Source organism: Mustela nigripes, chromosome 5, assembly GCF_022355385.1.
Source record: "Mustela nigripes isolate SB6536 chromosome 5, MUSNIG.SB6536, whole genome shotgun sequence".
Lineage (NCBI taxonomy): Eukaryota > Metazoa > Chordata > Mammalia > Carnivora > Mustelidae > Mustela > Mustela nigripes.
The window spans coordinates 97,853,989-97,881,048 of NC_081561.1; the positions used below are offsets into that span (position 1 = coordinate 97,853,989).

Genomic DNA, 27,060 nt, shown 5'->3' on the forward strand with positions numbered 1-27,060 from the left:
AATTTCGAAGTACCCAGCCAGACACTCTTTCCAAGAAATTGACAACATACACTAGTCAACATTTGAAAGAGCTTAACCAGAAATCCATATTCGAAAGACAGCTCCTACAAGTTGCAAACATATTTACCTCAGCTTAGCTCTAGACAGTTTTAAAATCAGCAAAAAGGGCATTGGAAATGACTTTGAATTAGTGAAATGTGTGATGTTCAAGATATAGGGGTTGACTAAAAATACTGTGTATGTGACTTTCTATGAGCAAGTGTAAGATTATATTTCCGGAGGGGCATTTCTTATCTTAGGACTTAGTTTGGCTCTGTTCCTGTGTTCTGTTGTCCAGCTGTGGTGAGAAGTGAGAAGTGTAGCTCAGTCCCGAGGCTAAAATAGTATTGCCTCTGCCTTCAGTGAAAGAACCCAATAGCTAAAAATGGTCAACTTATTTTAGGCCAGTTTGCCATGAGGGCATGTCATCATCATGCCAGAACTCATTGTGTACAGATGCATTTAGGCCTTTAGTTTCCAGATAACTGGAATGTCTCAATTTTCTTTCCAGTTTCTCTGGAAAGAGAATTGACTGGCTCATTTTGGGGAAGGTCCTGGCCCAATCTACAGTGACCAAGGGAGTCTATGAGTTATGTAGTAACCAACAGTGCTAAAGAAAGCTTCTCACCAGAAGCTATGAGTATGCAATCTCTGGAAAGGGGGTCCAGGCTGGGTTGTGGGTAAAGAGTAGATTTCATAGAAATGAAACTGTTTGAGACTTCATGTTGAACAAATTCAAAGCTATATTTCTTCGAACAGAAGAGGATATAAAATCTTTTTTTTTTAAATTTTATTTATTTATTTGACAGAGATCACAAGCAGGCAGAGAAGCAGGCAGAGAGGCAGGCAGAGAGAGAGAGAGAGAGGAGGAAGCAGGCTCCCCGCGGAGCAGAGAGCACAATGCGGGGCTCGATCCCAGGACCCTGGGATCATGACCTGAACCGAAGGCAGAGGCTTTAACCCACTGAGCCATCCAGGTGCCCCTAAAATCTTTTTTTTTTTTTTAAAGCTATGGTTATTTATTATTTGTTAATAAAGAAGGTTGTTCTTTCCTTTAAAAAGAAAGTGACATTAAAAGGGTCACTTTTTAATGACCCTTAATGAAGGGTTGAGTCTCCTTGGGGTGCTGGACGGTACTGTAGTTGTATAATGCCAGAGGGAGGCTCAGGTGGTGGCTTTCTTTACACTGGACCACATTGAGTGCTTCACTCCCTGTGTGGCCTGCACTCCTTCTTAGTGCATTTTGATGTCTAGAACCGCACCTTCTGGCTCTGGATCCTTTATTAAGGCTCCCTGGGGGGAGGTCACCATAATGGGTGGAGGGCCCCATTCCTTCTGGAATTCTACAACATGGAGACTTCTTTCTTTGTTTCTTTGTTTGTTTGTTTCTTTCTTTCTTTGACAGACAGAGATCACAAGTAGGCAGAGAGGCAGGTAGAGATAAAGGAGGAAGCAGGCTCCCTGCTGAGCAGAGAGCCCGATGCGGGGCTTGATTCCAGGACCCTGAGATCATGACCTGAGCCAAAGCCAGAGGCTTTAACCCACTGAGCCACCCAGGCGCCCCAACATGGAGACTTCTTATCAGCCAGCTGTTGATGGGTTTCCTGGTGGGAGAGCCCTTGTGAGGCTGAGCATGTTGAGGACCCAGAGACCTTGGCATACATGTCTTTTATGCCAGTGAGTTGGCAGGTGGTGATGATGGCCCAATGGCAGCCGAGGCCATAGCCTCTGGGTTGTTTCTTCATCTTGATATGGGTCCTTTAAAATCTTAAAGAAATATTGTGGAATATCATATGGTCTTCATATAGTTCTGCATAATGCAAACAGTGAACTGCTCTGTTCTTCTCTTTTCTGAAAGCATCCATCCAATCAGGGGCTTTCCTAATGGAAAAACCTGCAGCTCCTCTGCCGTTCCCCACAGCGACCAGGACATGGACTGATTCCTTTCTTCCCTCTTCGGCTGTCATATATTTTTTTATTTATTTGTCACAAGTAGGCAGAGAGGCAGGCAGAGAGGTGGGTGGGAGCAGGCTCCCCACCGAGCAGAGAGCCCGCTGTGGGGTTCAATCCCAGGACCCTGAGATCTTGACCTAAGCCAAAGGCAGAGCTTAACCCACTGAGTCACCCAGGCACCCCTTTTTCTGTCATATTGAAAACATTTCTTACCTCAAGTATCCTGGTATCAAAAGCAGCATATTTTTCTCCACTGAGACCAGAATCAGGGGGGCCAAGACTGAAACCTCCCCATGTGTTACTGCTCCATCCTGCTTCCATTTAAGCTTCCTCTTCTTCTGGTCCCATTCCTTCCTCTGCTGGACCAGATCAGCCTCTACCATCTTCTGCTCTTCCTTGCTTCTTTGGGCAATGATCTGCACATCCTCCCTGTCTAGGAGGAACATTCAAACCAGGCTATAGGAAGCCATGACTCCCTTCACCAATGATCTGACCCCAGTTCACATCCTTTTTTCTCTTTTCTTAGTTCTTTTGCCTCTTCCTTTTCTTGCTTCTGTTTCAGACTCTGTTAAAGTGCCTTTCCAAAGCTCCTCTGCTCTCAATTTAGTGAAGAAACTATAGGACCTATACTGTCAACCCATCAAATTACTGGGAGAAGAAACACAGCACTATGTTTGTAGCACACAGGTCAAGCTAGTGAAATGATGGTTGTTTCTGGGTCCTGGAGACAACAGAGGGCCATTGTTGAGAACTGTGTTCAGTGCCAAAATGGAAACTGTTGGAAAGGTAAAGCTGCCTGGAACATATGTGACTGCTGGCATGGTGGAGCCTTGAGAGCACCTTGGGATATAAAATACTTTAAAAATTCAGCAGACATTTTTTAAAAGTTGAGTTTTACAGACAGGGGGGTTGATTGGTAAAATATTAAAAGCATTCTTGACATGCAATAGTTTTCCTTTAAATAGCTTTATTAATGGATGAATTTTCCAGGGGATGGGGACTGATCATTGGAAGAAAGAGGCACTTCCATGGAAGGCAGGGAAATAGACCACTTGCTCATGGGAGAAGGGGCCCAAGTGGGATAGAAGGGAGATGGATGAGAGAAGGAGTGAGCGGGACCTAGCGGACGGACTATTTTCATTTTTATATGGCAGACCAGCTCTGCCTACTTAAAATGCACACAGCAGATATTACCAATTAAAATTTTTTTCCTTTATGGAGAATGACTCTGACATAGAGTGTGATTGTTGCAAGGCCATTCAACACAGCAAGTGTTTGTTGTGCAAAACTTGTTTTGATGAGGCCAGCAAGGCTGTTTCTATGGGCCATCTGCTGGGACATAAAGTCTTGTTAGTCAGAATCCTTGTTTAACGTGCATCTATGGAAAAAGAGTTGCTAAGTAAATTAATAGATTAAACAAGGGAAATGTTATGCTGATTGAGAGTGAAGGCCTTCAGCTGAAACATTTGCATTCAGACAATGGATACACTAATTATAAATATGTTATCAGTTAAAGTACTTTCACAGCTTGCCTTCCCCTGACAGTGGTTTCCCTTGCTTTGCCCTGGAATGTTTTGAAACCCAGTTTCTTCATAAAAATTTTCTTCCTCAAAATTTCCATTGCGTTAAATGACCTTTTTTTCTTTTTCTCTTCCCCCCCACCCAGTTATAATGAACCACAGAGGTTTACTGTATTCAGAAACTTGGTGGGTCACTTGGGTAGCTGTGTTGGTTAAGTGTCTGCTTTTAGCACAGGTCATGATCCTGGGGTCCTGGGATCCACCACCTCCACTCCCCTGCCTCACTGGGCCCCCTGCTCAGCCTGGGAGCCTGCTTCTCCCTCTCCCTCCCCTCCTCCCCCTCCCTCTGCTCCTCCTCACTGCTCATGCTCTCTCTCTCAAATAAATAAATAAAATCTTAAAAACAACAACAACAACAACAACAACTTTGAGTCCAGATATCAGCAGTTTCAGAGAACAATTATGGTGGTTGGAAGGAAGGGAGAAAGGAGGAGGCTAAGGTAGGAGGGTATGAAGAGCATGGCAAAGGGAGCTCAAAGTGGGGAAGATAGAAAGGTGGAGAGGGGGAAAAGGAAGATTAGAAAAAAAATAATAAGCACAAAGAGAGTGGAATAAAGAGATGAAAGAACTGTAGAAAGAACTGTAAGGTGTGAAGAAGCAGGGAAAGGAGGCAAGGGTAGATCTGGAAGAAAGGGTTTGTCAGAATGATTGGCTTTTAAAAAAAAATTTAAGTTTATTTTTTCAGTGTTCCAAGATTCATTGTTTATGTACCACACCCAGTGCTCCATGCAATACATGCCCTCCTTAATACCCACCACCAGGCTCACACAACTCCCCATCCTTCTCCCCTCCAAAACCTTCAGTTTGTTTCTCAGAGTCTCCCACGATTCATCTCCCCCAGCCCCCGTCCCGATTTCCCCCAATTCACTTTTCCTTCCCTTCTCTCAATTTCCTCCATGTTATTCCTTATTCTCCACAAGTAAGTGAAATCATATGATAATTGACTCTCTCTGCTTGACTTGTTTCACTGAGCATAATCTCCTCTAGTCCCGTCCATGTTGATACAAAAGTTGGGTATTCATCCTTTCTGATGGAGGCATAATATTCCACTGTATATATGGACCATATCTTCTTTATTCATTCGTCTGTTGAAGGGCGTCTTGGCTCTTTCCACAGTTTGGTGACTGTGGCCATTGCTGCTATGAGCATTGGGATACAGATGGTCCTTCTTTTCACTACATCTCTATCTTTGGGGTAAATACCCAGTAGCGCAATTGCAGGGTCATAGAGTAGCTCTATTTTAATTTCTTAAGGAATCTCCACACTGTTTTCCAAAGTGGCTGCATCAACTTGCATTTCCACCAACAGTGTAAGAGGGTTCCCCTTTCTCCACATCCTCTCCAACACACATTGTTTACTGTCTTGTTGATTTTGGCCATTCTAACTGGTATAAGTTGGTATCTCAATGTGGTTTTGATTTGTATCTCCCTGATGGCTAATGATGAACCTTTTTTCATGTGTCTGTTAGCCATTTGTATGTCTTCTTTAGAGAATTGTCTGCTCATGTCTTCTGCCCATTTTTTGATGTGATTATCTGTTTCTTGACTGTTGAGTTTGAAGAATTCTCTATAGATCTCGGATATCAGCCGTTTTTAGTGTCATTTGCGAATATCTTCCCCCATTCCATGGGTTGTCTCTTTGTTTTGTTGACTGTTTCTTTTGCAGTGCGAAGCTTTTGATCTTGATGAAATCCCAGAAGTTCATTTTTGCTTCTGTTTCCTTAGCCTGTGGAGACATGTCTTGAAAGAATTTGCTGTGGCCAGTGTCGAAGAGGTTACTGCCTATGTTCTCCTCTAGGGTTTTGATAGATTCCTGCCTCATGTTGAGGTCTTTTATCCATTTTGAGTTTAAATTATTGGCTTTTAATATTTATTAGTCATCTGGAAGTTAAGTGGAAATTGAAGTCGCAGTGAACTGAGAAGGAAGAATTATCTTTCAAACTTGGGTCTCTACAGTTACTACAATAGGAAACATTAGAATGTTATTGGAAGACCAGTATTTAATAGAGGCTTCCTTGGCTCTGTGCTTCCCAGCTAATTGGGTTGACCATATCTCCTTACACCTACCACCTCAGGTCAGACTCCTATTAACCAGGCTTCTTCTAGGCCAGGTAATTGGTACTGGCTGATTTGAAATGTAAAGGAAATCATACAACCTTGAGTAAAGGTTACATCTTCAGGATCTGTCTCTCCTTATACCATTCCTTCATTCACTGTGCTCCTTTTCTCTTTTTCTCTCTCAGAACTTCTCTGTCTCTTTGTCTCTCTTTCACACACACACAATAGGTGCAGAGGGTGGAAAGTTGCTTTAAGAGAGTGATGTGCTTAATGTGAGTTCTATAGTTTATACATTATGAAAAAATACTTAAGATTCAAACAGGGCCATTGCCTATTTCTTAGTCTCTGCTGTACCTTTGCATTTCTTGGTGGTTGTAACATAAATACCAGACATTATTTTGCTCTTACAGAGACTGTGGTTTGAGAGTCAGTGGCAGATTTGGTGCTACATTTTTTCTTTTTTCCAACCTGGGTCTGTCTGGGCCAATGCATCCTACTAAGTTGAGGACCAGGTAGAAGGTGAGTTCTCTTAGCCTGTCGACATTGCTTTCTTGGTTCTAAGTTTTCCAGGGGAATTTCCACTCCTGAAGAGGTCATTTGGAAGCAGGAAATTAATAAAAACTCTCTTATTTTTTTCTTGGCAACTCTGAGAGACCAGACTTTTTGGTAGATGGGGGCTACATTAGTGGCTCCTTTTAAATCTACTGTACATTCTGCTCGTATCAAGTAGTACCTGGACTCTGGGACCCATTATGCTAATGGATGCTTATTTTCTCGCCTCACTTCCCTGTCAAAGATTTTCCCTGAAGCTGGTTTCATTATAATTTTAAAAATACCATCTGTCTGTCTAAGAGTCTTTTCCCCTCTCTTTTGGACAGGTTCGTATCTGATTTCTTTCACACAGTTCTATTGAACTTTTCCAGGTGCAGAGAGTAGCCATTATACAGCTTCTGTCCAAAGTCATCTTTTTTCGTACTATTGCTGTGCAACTGTTGGGGGAGTTTGTCGCTATTAACCTTGGGCTTTTGTAGCAACGATTAAGCTCCTTTATTGGTTTATCCAGCATGACATCGGCATAATTTAAATCACATCCTTGTCTATGCACAGTTCATTGCTTTCACCCCTAAATCTGCAGCATAGCTTATGAGTTTTTTCTCCCCTCACAGTACCTTGGAGAGATGTCCTTGGGTCCTTTGTATTTTGCACCTGTATGTTTTTCTGCCTGTGGTATTCTTCTTTACTCATGCGTTACATGCACTTCAATGACCTATGTACTATTGTGTTGGTTCTAGCCAGTGCTCACAATGGCCCAGATGTATTGTTTAATTGCCTTTTCAGCTATTAACATTTTTGGTAGTGACATCTTGGAAATGAAACATGAGAAAAATGTGGCAGTTTTATGTTGGTTTTCTTTGTTTCTTTCCTATGAAGATTTCCCCTTGCCTATAGTCTTTTTGAAAAATACACTTTACTTCCTTCAAATGATTTCAGTTGTTCCCATGTCCTTCATTCTAATCTTTTCCATAATTTTTAACTCACATACAAAGTGTTTTTTAATGGGATGTTTGTTTTATTTTTAAAGGTAAGGACCTCATATATTAGCTTTTGTTTTATCCTCTTGCCCTATCTTTTCATTGTTCTGATTTTAGGACCCAGAATATTTGTAATCCAATGACTTATAGACAAACCCATTTTTTTTTCATGCGTTAAGGCAAAATCAATGGTACTAATATTCATGGATGGCTGACTATCCAGGGGCCATAATTTAGAGCATGAATTACTGTCATTCACTCATCAAAATTTTTTGGAGTACTTTTTATATCTATGTGTTGTAGAGAATAAAAACCACAAAGTTCACAAATAAGGCTTCCCTCATTATATACACCTGCACTGCAAGAAAGAGAGGGAACACTACCCAGTGGCTGGGGCCCATCACATCTAGTTCCTTAACATGCAAAAATGAAGGACTTTCTTTGGTACATTTGGTAGTTAGTACCACCTCCAAGATTTGCTTAATGGTCAGCAGGGGAGAGCTTGTCTTTATGACCCTTGGATAAAGAAGTTGATATATCAAGATGCTCATCAGGGATGGGAAGAGTGGATCTTATAGTTCTACCATGCTTCAAAAAGGCTCTTTGAAAGCATTTGATGATAGCATTGGAAAAAGTTCACAGTATTTGTCCAGTAAGATATTTAGGATCTATAAAAAGGGTAATGTATTGGGTGCCTGGGTGGCTCAGTGGGTTAAAGCCTCTGCCTTAGGCTCAGGTCATGATTTCAAGGTCCTGGGATCAAGGCTCGAATCAGGCTCTCTGCTCAGCAGGGAGCCTGCTTCCTCCTCTTTCTCTCTCTCTCTCTGCCTGCCTCTCTGCCTACTTGTGATCTCTGTCTGTCAAATAAGTAAATAAAATCTTTAAAAAAAAAGGGTAACATATTTGTCAAGGGGAGTAAGACATGATATCTTCTTGTCAGTTGAGATCTTTACTTTTAGAAGCTATGATAGAAGCTGTTCTTAGGGAGGGAATTGATTTCTCATCACATGATAGTAGGTGCTGGGAGTATGATGGTGAGCTGTCGATACTGAGTAGCTATTAAACCCTTTTGACTGAAAGAAGTCATCCTAACTGAGGAATAAGGTCTGGGGAGATTAGAGGGACAATCAGATGCATGCATACTCCAGATGCTGTACTGGACAGAGCAGTGGCAGTATTTGCACAATATGTCAGGGGCAGGAGAGGGGAAAGGAGGAACACCCAAGGCACAAGTTGGGTAGATAGCTCAGGTAACTGCTGAGAAGAGAAGTGGGATTCACGAATGGAGATCAGGAACTCTGGTGAACCATCAACTCAATGGGTCAAATGATCATGGAAGGACAAGGTGGTTGGTTCTGTAACAACAAAATCATACTGCCATTAGTTTTATTTATGGATGGGGAATAAAGGTGTTAAGTATAAAGGGCGTAAATAGGATGAGTTTACTTGCCTCAAGGAATATGTATATTGGAGGGCGTATTCATTCTTAGGAACCCATCCCAGAAGGACTTGCTGTCACTGGAGACTGATATCCTTGTTTTAACCCATGTAGGTCTAACAAGTGTTTCTCCTGCACCAAGGTTTAATAGAGTCCCCAAATCAGCTCACATCTCTCCAGATTACTGGAAGTCTAGTTCTCCATTAGTACTTTCTGTTTCCAAGATGATCAGAAAAGGATACACCTACACTCTCTGGAGGTGATTTGTCTCCTTTGTTTGGCTGCTCCTCTGCTGCTTGGACCTGGGTACTACTGCTCCCCCTGTTGATATTTCCTTCATGCCCATTGATGTAACTGATATGGCTTTGACTGCATTTCTAATCTATGGCTCCCACCATTGCCATCCCTAAGGTTGTCACCACTCACTTTACTCCTGGGTTCTGGGTCCTTCACCAGCTTGCCACTGTACTGTGGCAGCTCTGCTTGCCAGGCTACAGATTATTCTGTGCTCTCTCCTGGGTCTGGGCAGTGGGGATAATGGCTCGCTCTGTCTTAATGTAGCCAGGACTATTGTTTGCTCTGTTTCACTGTTTCTGGCAGCTGGAATTGTTGAGTCTGAGAAGAAATAGATGTGTTTTCCCCAACCTTTAAAAAATCCATATTAGGGGCGCCTGGGTGGCTCAGTGGGTTAAGCCTCTACTTCAGCTTAGGTCGTGATCCCAGGGTCCTGGGATCGAGCCCCACATTGGGCTCTCTGCTCAGCGGGGAGCCTGCTTCCTCCCCTCTTTCTGTCTGCCTCTCTGCCTACTCGTGATCTCTCTCCCTCTGTCAAATAAATAAATAAATAAATAAAATCTTTAAAAAATCCATATTATAATTTCTATGATTCCTGGCCAGGAAGTGAGGAGGATCTTCCTCTGCCTCCCCATCTCTGGCCTTGCAGCTGGACGTTCTTCCTGGGCCTCTGTGCTCCACCTGTCATCTCTCAGAGACTGCGAACCCCGACGTAAAACTGAGAGCGATCATATGGATGGCAATGATGGTGGCAGTGAAAGGGAAAATTGCAGTGGCTTCATAGACAGATATAGATTCCTTTGATTTTGACTTTTTTTACACAGGAAATTTAGGGGAGCCACTGGCCAAATTAACTCTGCAAGGGAGCTACAAAACTGACCTCAGTGATGGTTCTGAATGAATTGGAACAAAGCTGTTACCTTATTTCCAAGACAATTCAGAACCTCTGTGGACAATTTGTGTTCCAAAATCCATGGTTGCTGACTGTGGCCAATTATACGGAGTGCCCTGTATCACAGACAGTGAAGGAAATCATTGTGGAACTTTACCTAGGGAGGGATCTATAATTCAATTTCCTAAGACTGGTGCTGGAGAACATCCAGGTAGTCTTGAATGTTCCTCCAAAACTTTCTTAAGAAGGTCATAATCATTGGAACCTTTATTATGTTGACCTACTTCCAGGATAAACTTGAGCAAATTGATTTTCCTCTCTTCAATGCATAGGTTCAAAAATTTCCTCGTATTTTTATATAGTCAGCTGTCTTGCAATTATGTAACATTCATACCAGTTTATTTATTATTGTTTTATCTTTCCTAGCGCTATGAAAGCTTCACGAAGCCATGGATTATATTATCTTTCTCACCATCGCATCCCTGGCATTAACTAGAGTATCCGGTAAACAAGTGCTCAATAGTAGTTGTTGAATGAATAAGTGAATGAAGTATGGTAACCCAGAAGTGCCTTGGATTCAGACATGATGGGGCATGTCTATAGGACTGGAGGAACAGGTCTACCTTATTCACTATAGGGAAGGAAAAACCTCTTTGGAGGTTTTCAGTCCAAGTAAATCTTTGGAGGGAATTCAGTCCCAAGTAAAGAGATCATCATTGAGACATCAGCTGTGCTAAAAGGACTGTGGAGTAGTATCTTAAAGGAGGAGGGACTCAGATAATGGCAAATGTTGTCATTGTAATCTGATGTAGACTCCTGGGCTGAGCTCCGGGGCAAGAGAATTCTGATTAAAGTTGAGTGAAAACTAGAGGAACTATAAATCCAATATCAGCTACATCAAGGCCAGTAGCTTTTACCGTGATGGCAGATAGTGTTGGAGTCTCTGTTGGGATGACAGATGGCACTCCTGTGACATACATGGAGTCACACACTGTCAGCACCTGGGGTGGACAGCATATAGGTGTCGAGGCACTGACAGTCGTGGCACTGCCATGGTGAGCAGAGCAGCAGAGGTGCCTCCAATAACATGATTCTGGGACAGCCAGCATAAATTAGGAAAAGAGAAAGTGGAAGATCCCATGGGCCACTGAGAGGAAGTCCCATTTTGTGCCATGAAGTACTGAGCTGATGCCACTAGGTTGCGCAGAAATGTTGGTGGAGAATTTGAGAAGGACTCAGTACTCACAGGTTGGCCTTAGGGGAGAGGGGAGAAATTGCAAGTTTGGATGGTTATTTCCCTCCCTGGTTGTTGCTGTCTCACCCTCCCATTTCCCCCTGGATTGGAGTATCTTGGAAAACATGAACTAATAAACATAAACTAATTGGTTACGCCTGGAGTTATCCCCACCTGGGGTTTTGCACCTCAGTTCTGGGATCCTTAAGATCTGGGAACTGAATTTACTCCCTCACTCCAGGACAATGCAGCTTTTATTGAAAAAACAATCCTTAGCTTGTCACAACTAGTAAAAGAAGTCCTGCTGCAACCTTCCCTTGTGTACCTGGAGAAAAATTGCACAGCCTTTTTGGTTAGGCTAGAGACACCTTAGAGCAAAGTATATAATGTTGAGACTCCACATTTTAGCAGGAAATCATTTCTACTAATAATCTTTACCCAGTCTCAACTTCTCTTCTGCTTGAATTCATTTGTGCAGTTCATTTGGGTCCTAACATCTTGAGACTCCATTCCCCCTCCAACTGAGAATCTCATTTGGTGGACTTCCCTCCTATCTGCCACACTAACCATTTTTTTTTTTTTTTTTTTACTTGAATGTGATCCTTTTACAAGTTTCATTTAATATTCCCAGAGCCCAGTGTTTAGCCCCATGCACATCCAATTTCATTCTCATCAACTCTGGACAACTCTCAGCCTGCAGAGCTGGCTGACTCTCCCGCCAGCCCTTTTTCTTGGGCACGTTCACTGAAAAAAATCTATAAATTTACCCACCCCAAGAAATTGGTCAGGTATGTGGTATTCACCAGGCTTGTCAAACCCTGTCAGAGTTAGCAAATCAGAAATTGTAGACACATTTGACTTTAAGTTACAAAAGGCAAGCAGCTGCATATTCTCTGATCCTGTCAGCTTTAAATGTTTCAGGAAACAAAAAAAAAAAAAAAAAAAAAAAGAATTTTATCTTGAAATTTGGCAGGGCACAGAAGTAAACAGACTGACTCTCACATAAAAGCCTTCCCTGACTCTCTTCCCAGGGGAGTTAACATACTCTGCCTGCAAGTGACCTAAATTTTAAAGGATAAGTTACCTTCCGTTCAAGGTCTTAGGTTTCTTCATGAATTTTTTTCCCCTGAATTAGATAATGAAACCAGTGACCAGGGAGATCAGTATTATTAATTATTGTTATATTAACACTCTAGATCACTGGTTGAAAGTGATTGCTTCTTTAATCCCAATATATGTCCCCCCCACCCCAGGATGACCCCCTTTGGAACTGTAGCATGCAGAATTAGAATGGTGTGATAGGGAGGTTCAGGAAGCTCGGAGAGAGTGAAAGAAAACATTTTGTTCTTGTCAGCCATTCTTTTATAGTCCAAGAAATGGACTACAATTTGCTATGGCCGCTTTTTGTGTGATATATCTTCATTTTTTCATCTGCCTCCAAATTATGCTGATCCTCACATCGGAAAGGGGTGTGTGTGTGTGATCATCAGATTTGCTCCTTGCAATTTTATAATGGGTTCCTAGTAGAAATTACAGGGATTTCTTTTTCTTTTTTTCCTTTTTAAAAAGATTTTATTTATTTATTTGACAGACAGAGATCACAAGTAGGCAGAGAGGCAGGCAGAGAGAGATAGAGGAGGAAGCAGGCTCCCCGCTGAGCAGAGAGCCCGATGTGGGGCTCCATCCCAGGACCCTGGGATCATGACTGGAGCCGAAGGCAGAGGCTTTAACCCATTGAACCACCCAGGTGCCCCAAATTACAGGGATTTTAATGAAGTTGCTGGCAGGGGAACACTATATGCTAGGTAACCAGAAAGGTTGTTCTTCAACGTTAAAGCAGAATCAAATGTGTGCTGAGAATAGGATGAGCCAAAATGTTCAAGTGCCTCTGTCAGTCTGATGAGACAGACTATCAAGAATGAGCCAAAGTAAAAAGTATAAAATGAACTGAATATGACAAAGTGTGGAGTTGTTTGTGTCAGCCAATGGCTCTGTATTCCGGTCATCTAGGGGAAAAATGTGTTCCAGTAGTTTATGCATTCTAGATGGCAGGGTTATGGGTAAATAGCCCAAGGTTACACTCATGAGGGATGGAATGGAAGCCTGGGGGTCAGACAGTTCGCAAGATTGGATCCTGATTTTTCTTCTAACATATATTTCTCTAGCCATGTGTATGGGTAAGTAATACTAGCTGCTTAACAAGAAATTTCCAAATATATAAGCTCACACATGCTAGATGTTTATTTCTTGCTCCCAAGTTGTCGAGCCCTTGCTCACGTAGCTGTGACTTGGGACCCACGTACTTTTTAGAGATCGGGCCCAAGTAATTGTAGCTTGAGAAGCTCCACAGGTGATTCTGGTTTTCAGCCCCAGTTGGTTAACAAACAGCCAACAACATAGTCAAAGAAGATCATTTATGTAAGAGCTCTTGAAACTGTTTTCTTATTCTGAATTTGAATTTTTGCAATATCAGTTATACTAATTCATTTCTCCAATACAGTCTCCGCAGGGAGAATATAAAATTTGGTCTTGCTTCAAATACTGATCACCTACCTCCAACATTACATGTACATCTGCATTCTGAACAGTTTCTCAGTTCTTTGCAGCAATTTTTCCCAAGGATGGCATTGGATTTTATAATTTATCTTCTTGCTTGAGAAATAGGCAGGGTTTAGGCTTTAGTGTTCCATAATTGATTATAGTTTTAGAGTTCTGCTTTACCTGAATAGGAATAATTATATATATATATATTTATAACTTTTACAACTTTTTATTGAGCTTTAATTAGATACACAAACATTGTTTATGGACTGACTTATATGATCTTTATGTATATCAAAGATTTTCCAGATTTTTTAGAAAGTGTTGATTGCAAAAATAGTTCTAGAGTCAAATCAGGCAGGGATAATCTTTTTTTTTTTTTTAAGATTTTATTTATTTATTTGACAGAGAGAGATCACAAGTAGGCAGAGAGGCAGGCAGAGAGAGAGGAAGGGAAGCAGGCTCTCCGCTGAGCAGAGAGCCTGATGTGGGACTCGATCCCAGGACCCTGAGATCATGACCTGAGCCGAAGGCAGCGGCTTAACCCACTGAGCCACCCAGGCACCCCAGGCAGGGATAATCTTCTACTAGAGAAAATTCTTATTTTAAATGTAGCAAAACAGGCTGTATCTTGCTTCATCTTTTAAAGTGTGTTCCTGAATAATTTTAGATGAAAGACATGTGACTTCCTGCAAATAGGATTCCTGGTTTTACCTGTGCTGATGACAGGGACTGCCTTTCACACTGTGGTGGCAGTGTGAAGAATTAGCTCAGCCTTGTCAGAAAGAACATCTAAATATTATTGGAAAACTCCAAATCAACATTTTAGACAAATGCTTTGACATAAAGATGGATTATATAAATATTATGCAATAAGTAATATTACTTGGCTAATGAGGGGTCCATCTGTGATTAATATCCTGTTAGACACTGGAATTCAACACTGTTCCAAATTGCCTTGTTTGGCAGGATAAAGTTCCATAGTTCTAAAGGTGGTAACTGTAATTTTCAAAATCTTCAAGGCCATTGATTGCCATTTCATTTGTATATATGGAGAGGTATATAGTTATATACACTTTGGGACATTTGGCCGGCATTAGAGCTTATCTCTGAGAAAAGACTTGAACCCCATTTGTGGGCACTCCTATGGCATTTTAGATGTACAACTATTCAAGACTCTAAGCGAGACCTAGCAATGGCCCTAGGAGAGCAACATCTTGGTTATAAGGATATTCTTCCAATTGACACTATAGAATGTCTACTCTTCAGGAATTGCTCATTTCTGGTGTTCTTATTATATCAATTCTTCTCAGAAACCTGGTGGCGTAACTGATCTTTGATAAGAATAGTAAGGGATAAGTTAAGCAGTCATCCTATAAGCTTCTTTCAAATTTATCTACGTATTAGGAGAAATAATCAGAATGCTACATTATCTATAGTGTATCGCCATACTCTGCCCTTCATTTGAAATTCTTCTAAAAACCAAAAACTTTACCTTCCATCCTCAGCTTTCGCAAAGGTCTAGTATAAGGAATAAAGTGTATGTGGAAGTTTTTTTCTTTTTTAAAGGTTTTATTTATTTATTTGACAGAGAGAAAGAGATCACGAGTAGGCAGAGAGGCAGGCAGAGAGAGAGAGAGGGGAAGCAGGCTCCCTGCCAAGCAGAGAGCCCGATATGGGGCTCTATCTCAGGACCCTGAGATCATGACCTGAGCTGAAGGCAGAGGCTTAACCCACTGAGCCACCCAGGCACCCCAGGAAGTTTTTTATAATAGCTTTCAGTAAATGGCTTTTGAGAATGTGGCCATTATACTACTCAATCTTTTATATAAATACCTATGTGACAAAGCCTGCTTGGGAACTGATGAATAGCTATTCATTATTCTGTGAAATTATGCCTCTATTAAGCTCATTTTTGTAAGATCTTTACTTTGATTTTTGGGAAGTTCAGTTTCTAGCCAATTCGTGCAGCTTTCCTTAGCCAAGTGCATCATCGTTTAATGTTGTTTCACTCTTTTTGTATTTCTCCAATTTTTTTATTTACTATTTTTTACTTTTATGCTTTTATTGATTGGTTGATTAATTGAATTGAAAGGTAGAAAGAGGTGGCGGATAGGGGCAGAGGGAGAGGGAGAGAAAGAATCTTTAGCAGTCTCCATGTGCAGCCTGGAGCCCAGTGCGGGGCCCTATCTCACAACCTCAGATCACAACCTGAGCTGAAATCAAGAGTCAGATGCTTAACTGACTGAGCCAGGCAGGTGCCCCATTATGTTATTTATTGATTAATTATATCTTGGAATTAGTACCATTTTTTTTGTTTTTATGTTATTTATTACTCATTAATTCAACAAAGTAATTAATTCCTGCTGTGGGGATAGGGTGGGGTTAGAGAAGACATTCCTTGCATCTTAAACACTTGAAGAGTTTTCAGTCCTTATTTCTATTGTTAATGGCTTCCGAATATTTTGGAACAAATTAAATGTAAATATATATCCCATCTCTCCCTGCTATTGTGACACCAGCTTTCTCCTCCTGCAAAAAATCTCTCCAGTTGGATCTCAAAGTCTGCAGTGTGTGTGTGATGATTTCTTCTGGGCATGTGCCTTTTGTCTTCTGTCATTTTCCCTCCTCAGATCTCTTTTTCACACTGCTCTTCTGAGCCTGTTTGAGGCATCTCTCTGCTGCCTCTCCAAACCATTCTGTACCAAGGTCACCTTGAACAAAAATGCTCTGTCAACTTGGGTAAAATCTCTTTTCCTCTCTTCCCCACCTCCTCACCTCATTCTGCCATGATAAACCATAAAGTGCTGCCTTGCTTGCTCACTGTTGTACAGAGATTATTTTTTTAAGGATTTTATTTATTTATTTGACAGACAGAGATCACAAGTAGGCAGAGAGGCAGGCAGAGAGAGAGAGGGGGAAGCAGGCTCCCTGCCGAGCAAAGAGCCAATGCAGGGCTCTATCCCAGAACCCTGGGATCATGACCTGAGCCAAAGGCAGAGGCTTTAACCTGCTGAGCCACCCAGGCGCCCTTTATAGAGATTTCTAGGAAACAACTACATCTTAGAGATTTTCTTTGCAGCTCACTCTCTGGGACTCTTACTTGTCTCCCTACTTCTGGCTATCCAAATCCCTGAGAGCTCCTAGTCTGTCCTAGGTTTGTATTTAATGTTGTCATGTTCATTATAATTAACCAAATGTGTGGAATGTGTGTACACTGATAAGGGGTTTCAGAACTTTTCCTCCGCCATTGTCAAATAGTCTGTCTATTAGCTTTATTCTTGTTGGTCAGCACTTCAGATAGTTGGGATATAGTTTAGATGATGACATTTTCTATCACAGTTACATAGAGGAAAATTACACTTAATGGTTTAGTGACTCACTGGAAAGAATACATGATAATCTTTCCAAAGCCCTTATTCCTTTTTTTTTTTCCCCTCCAGATTAGGAAGGCAAGCCATGGTTTTTACGGAAGGGTTGTTTTTTGCTGAACCCATTTTATCCTCTTTGGTAATTATCACGACACCATAAGGAAAGGTGGTTAATACTCTCTGATTCTAATACATAAGTCAATAGGACAACTGATAACTTGCAAGCAAGTTGAGAAGACTTGTGATGATAGTATTGTAATAGAAGGAACTCAGCATTACACCAGGGAAAGGAGAAAAATCCAACTAATAAAAGCAATAAAGGAAATAAACTTTAATAGAAGGAGATAAGAGGCATTTCAGATCATCTTTTGGTTATATTTTTGGTTAGCCGCTTGGTGTGCTTAGGAGACCTGCCTGAAGCATTTTGCTGAATTACTTATTAATTTAATGTCAGAGATTAGCTGGGTTTTGAATTTTGTAGCCGGATCAGAGTACTATCCTGATGAGTGGGAGAGGACTAGGCCAGAAGGTGAATAGGTCTTAGGCATGTAAGAGATCATCACAGATCATACCTAAAAAATGATTCACTATAGTATATAGCAGCTCTTCCCAGGATTCTGAAAGTCAGTTTGTTCTTGAAAATGCCAAAGGGACTCCGTATTACCTTTATCAGTCGGGATAGTAGGGCCACTTTGAGTTTATGAGATAAGCGATTTCTCTAGCAGAAACTAGAGTATACACAGTTGTTGGGGGAGTGGGAAGTAAAGGTCTTCAAGGCAGGATTGAGGAGGAGTCCCTAACCGGTCAGCCTGATAGGCCAGCATGACTGAACTAATGGGATTGTAGGGAAACCTGCAAAGTAAGTACATTCAGCTGCTGAAGTGGGAGCATCACTCCCTGAGTGATATATGGGAAGTAGCTTCTGGGTTTCACTGTGGGGAAATATGAGGGTGGCTGGTGGAAGCGACAGTTGAGAAGACAGGCTGGATTTAGAATGGAGGAGAGTTGAGGCCCACCAGACACTTCTTCATCTGTTCATTCCCGTGTCTTACCACAATGATTTCTGAACAATCGTTTTGCATTACTTGTGCTTTCCAACTTGTGCAGATTTTTCTTTTTGGCTAGCTCTAACTCAGGAACATACAGAGTAGGAAACAATGGGAAACAAAAAAAGCTCACAGCTTAATCAAATTGATACAGCAAAATCCAGCAAACTCTTGCATCCATAAAAGATGCCTCAACTTTGTCCAGAGGATGGAATGTCAAGGAAAGAATTCCATATTCATTTCCATGGCATTGTAATTCCCACAGGGCCATGGCCACGTTATACCTAGTTCATATGCCTAGTTTATATGACCTGGTTCATAGTGGGAACTTTGGCAGCTATCAGGGTGCCTGGCTCAGAGGAGTTATGTAAATATACATTGGATAAACATAACTGATTTTAAGTCAAAATCTCTGAGTTCAGTTCTGTTTCTGCCACTGTATCAGTTATCTGATACTTGGCTCTTGAAAGCTTATCCTTTTATATTCTCATAGTTCATACTTTTTTTTTTTTTAAGATTTTATTTATTTGTTTGACAGAGAGAGATCACAAGCAGGCAGAGAGAGAGAGAGAAGGAAGCAGGCTCCTGGCTGAGCAGAGAGCCCGATGTGGGGCTCGATCCCAGGACCCTGGGATCATGACCTGAGCCGAAGGCAGCAGCTTAACCCACTGAGCCACCCAGGCACCCCTCATAGTTCATACTTTTATATTCTTTTTTGTATTACACTTGGTGGGAAGTAAAAAAACCATATTTCCTGGAAACTCTTGACATAGCCAATGGGACGCTGCATCATGAAATAGGAGAGAGAGCTGTATTTTTTCTGCTTCTGGCTTTGGCAGCTGCAGGAGCAGTGGTAAGTGACCGTGGAACATAGCAATGAAAGCAACCAGTCCAGGACTTTCAGCAGAACTGTTGGCTTCTGGTTTCTTGCCCAAAGACACATAGGTTCATAGAGTTTTGCTCAGTAGTACAGTGTCCATTGGCTCTGGATATTACTACTTCCTTTTCTTCCAGCTCTAGTGATGGTAGTGGCTTCCTGACACTACTGATCATCTCTTTTTCCTCTTCTACCTTTTCCAACACATTGGCAACCAATTTCTTGTATTAAGTTACTTTTAATCAAAATAGTGAGTATAGTTGCTGTTTCTCTAGATAGATATGTATGGTTCAATCTTCTGTTAGCTTTGGAACCTTGAGCATTTGACTCTCGATTATCTCAACTTAAAAATGATGGTGAGAATTTCCATGGCATTGTAAAGGTCTAGTGCAATAATGTTTGTAAAGGTGCCCTAAATATTATAAACCACTTTTCACATCCAAGTTGTTATTAGATAACATTTAGTTTTTCTGGAGGGAGAGTCATATAGTGAGGTTGGGTGAATAGCGTACTTCTCTAAGTATGTTTTCCTATATATAAATTGGGTGATAATAGCACTTATCTTACCAGATAGGAGGTATTAAGTGAGATATCACATGTAAAGCAATTAACTCAGTGTCTGGAACGTCATAAATGCCCATTATTATTATTGTTGTTATTATTACTCTGTGTAATTAGTGAGGATAGTGTGTAATGTATTATGGGAGAGAGTTGTATGATGGAATCGAGAGAACTAGCAGTCAATCTGAAAAAATGATTAGAAATAGATTAATGTAAGGAGCAACTTCTGTGATTTAACAGACAAAACAGAGTGAGTAAACTTTTACAGTTTTGAGAAAAGAAAAATGAAAATCGTTTCTTCAGATTCTGAATATCAAAACATTGATTTGTACTTACTTTGAAAATATTTAGTTTATTCATCATCAAGATTGTAATAATATTTGTTGTAGATAAATTTAAAAAACATAAGCATAAAAAGAAAAGAATAAAATAACCTAATTCTAGTACCTGGATATGACTATGTTAACATCTCATTATAGGTAATTCTACTTTAGACCTCGCTTAGTGATAGATACACACAGAAGACAGATACATACTTTTCAGCAACTCTTGTTTTGGGTACTACATGAAATAAATGTTCATTTTTTTAAGATGATTGGGTAACTTGAGAAAAATGGTCTATTGCCCACTGAAGACATGGCTCTGTGTCTAACTTACTAACCTGCCTTCAGATCAGGAATCAGAACCTGCATTTTTTTTAAATATTTTATTTATTTGTCAGAGAGAGAGGGAGAGAGAGCGAGCACAGGCAGACAGAATGGCAGGCAGAGGCAGAGGGAGAAGCAGGCTCCCTGCTGAGCAAGGAGCCCGATGTGGGACTCGATCCCAGGACGCTAGGTTCATGACCTGAGTGGAAGGCAGCTGCTTAACCAACTGAGCTACCCAGGTGTCCCAGAACCTGCATTTTTAAAAAAAGATTTATTTATTTATTTGAGAGAGAGAGAGAGAGAGAGAGAGAGAGAACAAATGGGAGGGGCAGAGGCAGAGGGAGAGAATCTCAAGCAGACTCTATGCTGAGCTCCAAGCCTAACGCAGGGCTTGATCTCACCCTGAGATCATGACTTGAACTGAAACAAAGAGTTAGGTGCCTAACTGATTGCAACACGCAGGTGACCCAGGAACCCATATTTTTAACTACTTTATTCAATTGGAATTAAAAAAATTTAACACCAGTGTTAAAATTTGAATCCTGGATTCTACATTCCTTCTGAGTCATGATGGTTAGTTGTTTAAACAAATATTCCTGCTTCTGGTGTCAGCACCTGCTAAGGCTTGGACTACATTCTTCAAACCCTATTTCATCTAAGGTATAGTCTACTATATTACTGGTTCTTACCAACAGAAGATAAATGGAAATGGTATGTGTTGCTTTTGATCTAATGCAATTGAGAAGTGGGTTTGTTTTCCCTATCTTTTCTGTCTGGACACTGGGGGATGGTGGAGCCATAGATGGAAGGTATGTAGGTCCCTGGATCATTATACAAAGGAAAACTTTTGACAGACCAATAACACTTGCATTAGAATTACATAATTGGGAAATAAATTTCCATTGGATTAAGCTACTGACATTAGCATTATCTTAATATCCATCTTGAGCCTGTATTGTTTCCTCAGTGTTTCATTTTTCCTCATTTCATTTTTCTTCAATGTTTCCCTTGTATATTGATCTTTATATTTTCCATAGCTCTTAGCACACAGTACATGTACATATTAGGCACTTAATTAATGTTAATTACAGTTAGCCATTTACATTTACTAATGTAAATCCTTAAAATGGGCTTGAAACAGTTTCAAGGTAGCATTTGGAAAAATGTAATATTCTTGTAATGTAGTATAGACTAAGTACAAAAAAACTTTTATTACAACTAGAAGAAGATTCATATAAAAATAAGCTCAAGTGCAAGATTTATTTTCTATTTCTAGAGGCACTTAAAATAGAAGATTGGGAAAGGTGGCATATTTGTGTATGTGTGGCAGGCAGATCTTAAATAAAATTGAGATTGCTTTCTCTTCTCTTTTCATTATCTTTCTTTATTGACCCTTTTCTTTCTTGCATTTTTCTAAACTTTTTATGCCCTTTTAAACAGGAGAGCACCAGAAAGCTCTCTTCAATTAACCCAAGTGCCTTGACAGCCATCTTCCCAAAGGCCTGTTCCTGCATTTGATAGGTAAACCAGAATTGTGAATATTTCAGAACTGTCATGCATGGCCTACGTGGAGGTATTTTTTAGCTGATGGGCCTACATCACTCCAAGGAGGCATCTCCCTTCTGAATATGCAAACATTGCACTCTCAGATATAAACGATCCCATCTAACTCAATCATGCTTCAGATCTCTGAGTGGAGCTTCTGTCAGAATTAATCATAATTTTGAAACTGACCCTCAACAAGAGGAATTGCGTGTTCTAGTTTGCTTTCTTCCAATAGCTTTTAGTTCTAATATCTGTGTTTATTTTATTAATGTCTTCAAATAAGATACATTTATTTTTTATTATGCAAAAAATCCAAAGAGTTGGAGTGTCTGGGTGGCTCAGTCAGTTAAGCATCTGCCTTCGGCTTAGGTCATGATCTCAGGGTTCTAGTATTGAGCCCTGCCTGCATCAGGTTCCTTGCTCAGTGGGGAGTCTGCTTCTTCCTCTGCCACCCCCCCCCCTTTTTCTCTTAAGTAAATAGAATACTTAAAAAAAAAAATTCAAAGGATTGTTGGGTTGGGCTGATAACACAAAGAGCATTGCTAGAAAACATAGTCAATGTCTATAACTTCATACAGTATTTTATTATATGATAAACATCTAAACAACACTTAAAAAAATTTAGATCCAGGATCATCTCAGAGCCTTTGAAGACCAGTCAAATTCTACAGAATGAAAGAAGCTTGGAAATAATGATTACTAATTATATATTCTGTAAAAACAGAGAGTTTCCTTTTATTTCTGCCTGTTTCATAGTTTTGCTAAGGTGAAGAAGAGTGCAGGATATCACCACCAGGTGCACAGCTAAAGGCCTAAGACAGAAAGACAAAGATTGGATTTCAGAGAGCTCTGAGCAATTGCATAGAACCAGGAAGACAATATTTCAAATAAAGTGTCTAATAGCTTTATAATAATTGACTTTCTAGAGGCATGACAGCATGTGTATATTTGTCTATCAGCATGTGAATCATGCCTTCTGCAACTCTGTGTCTCCAGTGTATAGTAGCAAACTTAGAAAATAATAAAGACACTCTGCAAATGTCTGTTAAATGAAGACCCTGGATTCTGAAATCTTGGGTTTAAGTTTCGGTGTACTGCTTATTGCTTGTGTGCATCCTTTCAATTATTCATCCTTTTATTTTTCCTTTCATTCTACTACCATATATGGAGCTCCCATCCTGTGTCAGTTTTGTGCAAAATGCTGGAAATATAGAGATGAATGAGAGTCATTGGTCTGCTCTCAGCATCTAAATGGAGAGGTAGGGAGCAGACAAAGCTTAATGTCATTTGATAAAATTTGTGAAAGGGTGAGCAAAGAAGGAGGCAACGTATCTCTGAGGAGGTAGGCAAGGAACAATCAAAGATAGCTTCTTTTAGAAGTGATGCTTGAACTGAGTCCTGTGTAGTGTTTTCCACCTATTCATCAGAAACAGATCTTCTCCTCAGTCTCCTATCTCCCCTAAGAAGGATCTATTAAAATTAGTTGATTATTTATCATCAGCTTATTATTTTTTACACTAGTTCAGAGAAGTGAAGTCTAAATATTATAGGCTCCATGGCTTTGTTGTGTGAAGGGAGAAAAAATTTAATAAATTAATATCCAAAAGTAAAATATTTGAAGTCAGAATATTTAATAAAACTCTGATTTTCCTTTTTCCCAAGATGAGGTAATTGTAACAGCATTTTGTAGAAATTCTACAAAGAGCAATAGCATTTTCTAAGTAACTACTTTTGTTAGGTGCTGTGTATCAGATACAAACCTCTACTCAGGGTGATGCTTATTAATACTTATGGGCATCAAACTTTTAGTGTTAACTCTAATAAATAGTATAAAACAAAAACAGTAACACGGGAGACTTTTAAAACCTGGATTAATGAGTCAGTTAATTAGTTAAGAAAGAAAAAGACTATTGAAGACAACTTCTCTTTTATCGTAGAAAATGTGCTCAGAGCTCTGGGTCCTCAAATAATGAAGAGCACACTAACTTAGTTATTTAAAAAAAAGGGGGGGTCAGCTAACTTGTATTGTGTTCTGGGTGACGATGATTATTTGTTGATATCCGTAGTCTATATACAGTCTATGAAAGGACATTAAGATTTTATAACAAAGTCATAAATTTCAGTTGCGTTTGGCATAACTTGGGTCTTTGATAAAATTTTTTAATGATTCAATTATATTTTTAATAAAAACTGGTACTGGTAGTAATTTTCTATATAAGGAAATTAGGAAGTAGAATATCTACTCTGCATTTTGCTCCCATTTTTTCTATGAGACTACTAAATTGCTCATGGTCACTTAAAAATTTCTAGACTTCATTGGTTCACCTGTAAGTGCACACATCTACATGCTTTTCCACTTCCAGGAGCATAATGAAGTTTAATTATATTTCTTTTTAAATATCCATTGAAATTTTTACAGTTTGAAAGTGGTAGGATTAACAATAACTTTCTTTGCTACTATCTGCGATCAAAAGCTGATATCCACTATGCATGCTTTGAAATTTCTCATTCAAGGTTTTGAAATAGAAGCTGCTTAATGGAGGTTATACTTTTCCATATAACAGTATAAAATAAACTTTTGATGAAGAGAAATGGATGGCACATGAAAGTCTAGTCAAGGACTGGCTTCACTGCTTCATCTACAAACCTCGCTGAACAAGAGTGTTCTTCAACCCATGAATAATCATGTAGACCATATATCTCAGCAATGCCACAGGGAAACAAAAAAGTAAAGCAACAAAGCCTTTTGAAGTCTAGACCATCTGATAGGAGCCACTAATCTGTTTATGACATATAGCCTCAGTGCAGATACATGTCCAGCAATGTTCCAACACTTTATTGCAGCTAATTTGCAGCAAAAATACAAAGTTGCTAACTCTATTAATAGGTGAGTTTTTGAAGGTGATTGAGCAAAGTAATACTTGGTAATTATACTTGCGATATGTAATTAAGTGGATTTTCCCCTTCATTTTGATTATTATAGACAGTTAAGTCTTATCCTGGATTAACCTCTCCCCTAAAATGCAGCATACTTCTCTGAAACTTATCTTAAAACACTTTTTTTAAGTTAATGCAAGCACATTTTTGTATTAGTCCCTGTGAGGCAGTTCAGAAAAGTGAATCTATTAAACATCAGAACTTGTATTCTGATTATTTACACCTTTGTATTGCTTCATTGGAATAGATACTCAGAAGTTTACTATAATCAAGAGCATCATTCCAAAACAAGGAAGACAGAATTGTATGTGGTTGAATAAGCCTAAGTCCATGTGAGATGATCCAATGGATTTCAGAGAAAAAACCAGAAAATTTACTTAGAGAGTGTTTAGGAGATGATAGGAAAATTAAGTCCTATTTTATCAATTCCAAAGTGCTAATTTGAATTCATTAATGTATTTATGCATCCACAATTTTCCGAGTGTCTGCTATGTGAGGTTGGCTGCTGTTTATAGTCTATACAAAAGAAAAAATAATTTTTTATTCAAGGAACTTCCAGTTCATTATCAGTTTTACAGGTTTAGATAGTATGCCCTAGGAAGAGGTTTTGTTAAAGAAATATGATAATAAGAAAAGGTAAAAATTCTTTTGGGCTGGGCAGTTTTAGAAATACGAACTTTATTGAGGAAGTGGTGACAAAACAAAAAAGAAATAAGCACTGTTGTCAGTGAGATGCAAAGAGCCTAATCAATAACAAATAGAACTTCTATCCATAGGTACCACAAAAATAAAGTGTTGAAAAGGAAGCTTAATTAATTTTTTATTGTTAGAAGCTAAATCACCAGTTATTCTGATTTTTCTTGTTGAATTTACTAATCACATAGAAATCTGACCCACTCCTAGGAAGCTCAGAATTTCAGTTGTTTTGGCTTCCTGTCGACACAGAAAAACCATTGTAAAATGGGAAGATAAGAAAATAATATGATTTTTTAAATAGGTTGAAAGAACAGGACTAAAGAAAAAACTTGCCTAAAGGAGGGCAGCAGAAGCATTTTTTTCTAATTTATATGAAAATCTAAGGTGTCTTATTGGCTTTATCTGTGAGAATTCAAATCAGCTCTGCAAGGTAACCTATTCATGTAAATTATGATCTGAAGGATCATAATATGGACAGACCGATAATAAATGTTTTGGAACTGCATAAAGTTCTATAAAACTTGAAAACTTCGGTTTTTGGATGCATGGATGATTCAGTGTGACATCTGAAATGATGGTGATAAAATGGCATGTTACTTATTTTTCTGACTTTCTGAGGTTGATGGCTTGACTTTTCTGAGCTGTGAAGGGTAGGTAAGCAAATTTGCTTGTGTTTTAGTGCATATGTAACTGGTGTAGCGTATCTACACAGAAATAGGTCTCTCTAGGCAGAGTTCCTGTAATGGGCTCAGTGCCTGGTTTGCCTACTCTGAAGGCTTATCTGGGTTTTAACTACAAGAGTCAGGAAGGAGCTCTTCATTGTAGTTCTCCATCTGTGGCTATATTTCAAGGGATATTTGTAACTGAGAAGTTTATGGGGACAATGGAAAAGCCTAGTAGAGAATGTCTGAATCCTTACCATAGGATGAGAACAGAGCTTTTCCATGGCAGTTGAATCCAAGCCCCCTTTCCTAAGAAACCCTCAAGCCCCCAGCTTTTAGCCAATGTATTTAAATCTTTCTGATTATTTTTTTCTAGCACTGCTCTGATGTTCTGAGTTTTTCCTGTGTTCCATGAGGTTTCTTTTTTCTTTTCTTTTTCTTTTTGTTCCATGAAGTTTCTGACATGCAGTACTCTGAGCCAAGTTGTCACTTCCTTGGAGAGCTTTTGTGGATGTGGTGAAAAATGAGGAGTTTCTGATATGTAATCACTCCCATGTTCTTCCCTCCCTTCCTCCCTTCTTTCCTTCCTTCCTCCTTCCCTCTCTCTTCCCTCTGTTTCTTTCTGTTTAAAAGGTTTTATTTTATATTTCACAAAAAATGTATAAGACTCAAAGTAAATATAATCAATAATATTATAACATTTTATGATAGAATAACTACACTTATCATGGTGAGCATGTGTACTGTATAGAATTGCCATGTTGTGTACCTGAAACTTATATAACAGTGCATGTCAACTATACTTCAATAGTAAAATTTTTTAAATAAGACTCAGCTACCGGGACACCTGGGTGGCTCAGTGGGTTAAGTGGGCTCATGATCTTAGGGTCCTGGGATTGAGCCCCGCATCAGGCTCTCTGCTCAGCAGGGAGCCTGCTTCCCCTCTGACTGCCTCTCTGCCTACTTGTGATCTCTGTCTGTCAAATAAATAAATAAAATCTTAAAAAAAAACTCAGCTAGGAAGACAGCTTTGTCACAAGTGAATGAGACAGTAGTAATTTAAACTCAATATACACTCTATTATGAGTTATTTATATAATGTTATATATAATAATTTAAAATATGCAGGCCCAGTTTGTTTGTTTGTTTGTTTGTTAA

At 39.6% G+C, this 27,060-nt stretch overlaps 1 pseudogene; it reads right to left on the reverse strand.

Moving 5' to 3' along the window:
- Positions 1 to 1,203: 1,203 nt before the first annotated feature.
- LOC132017420 (small ribosomal subunit protein uS5m-like) lies at positions 1,204 to 2,759 on the reverse strand (annotated as a pseudogene).
- Positions 2,760 to 27,060: the final 24,301 nt, after the last annotated feature.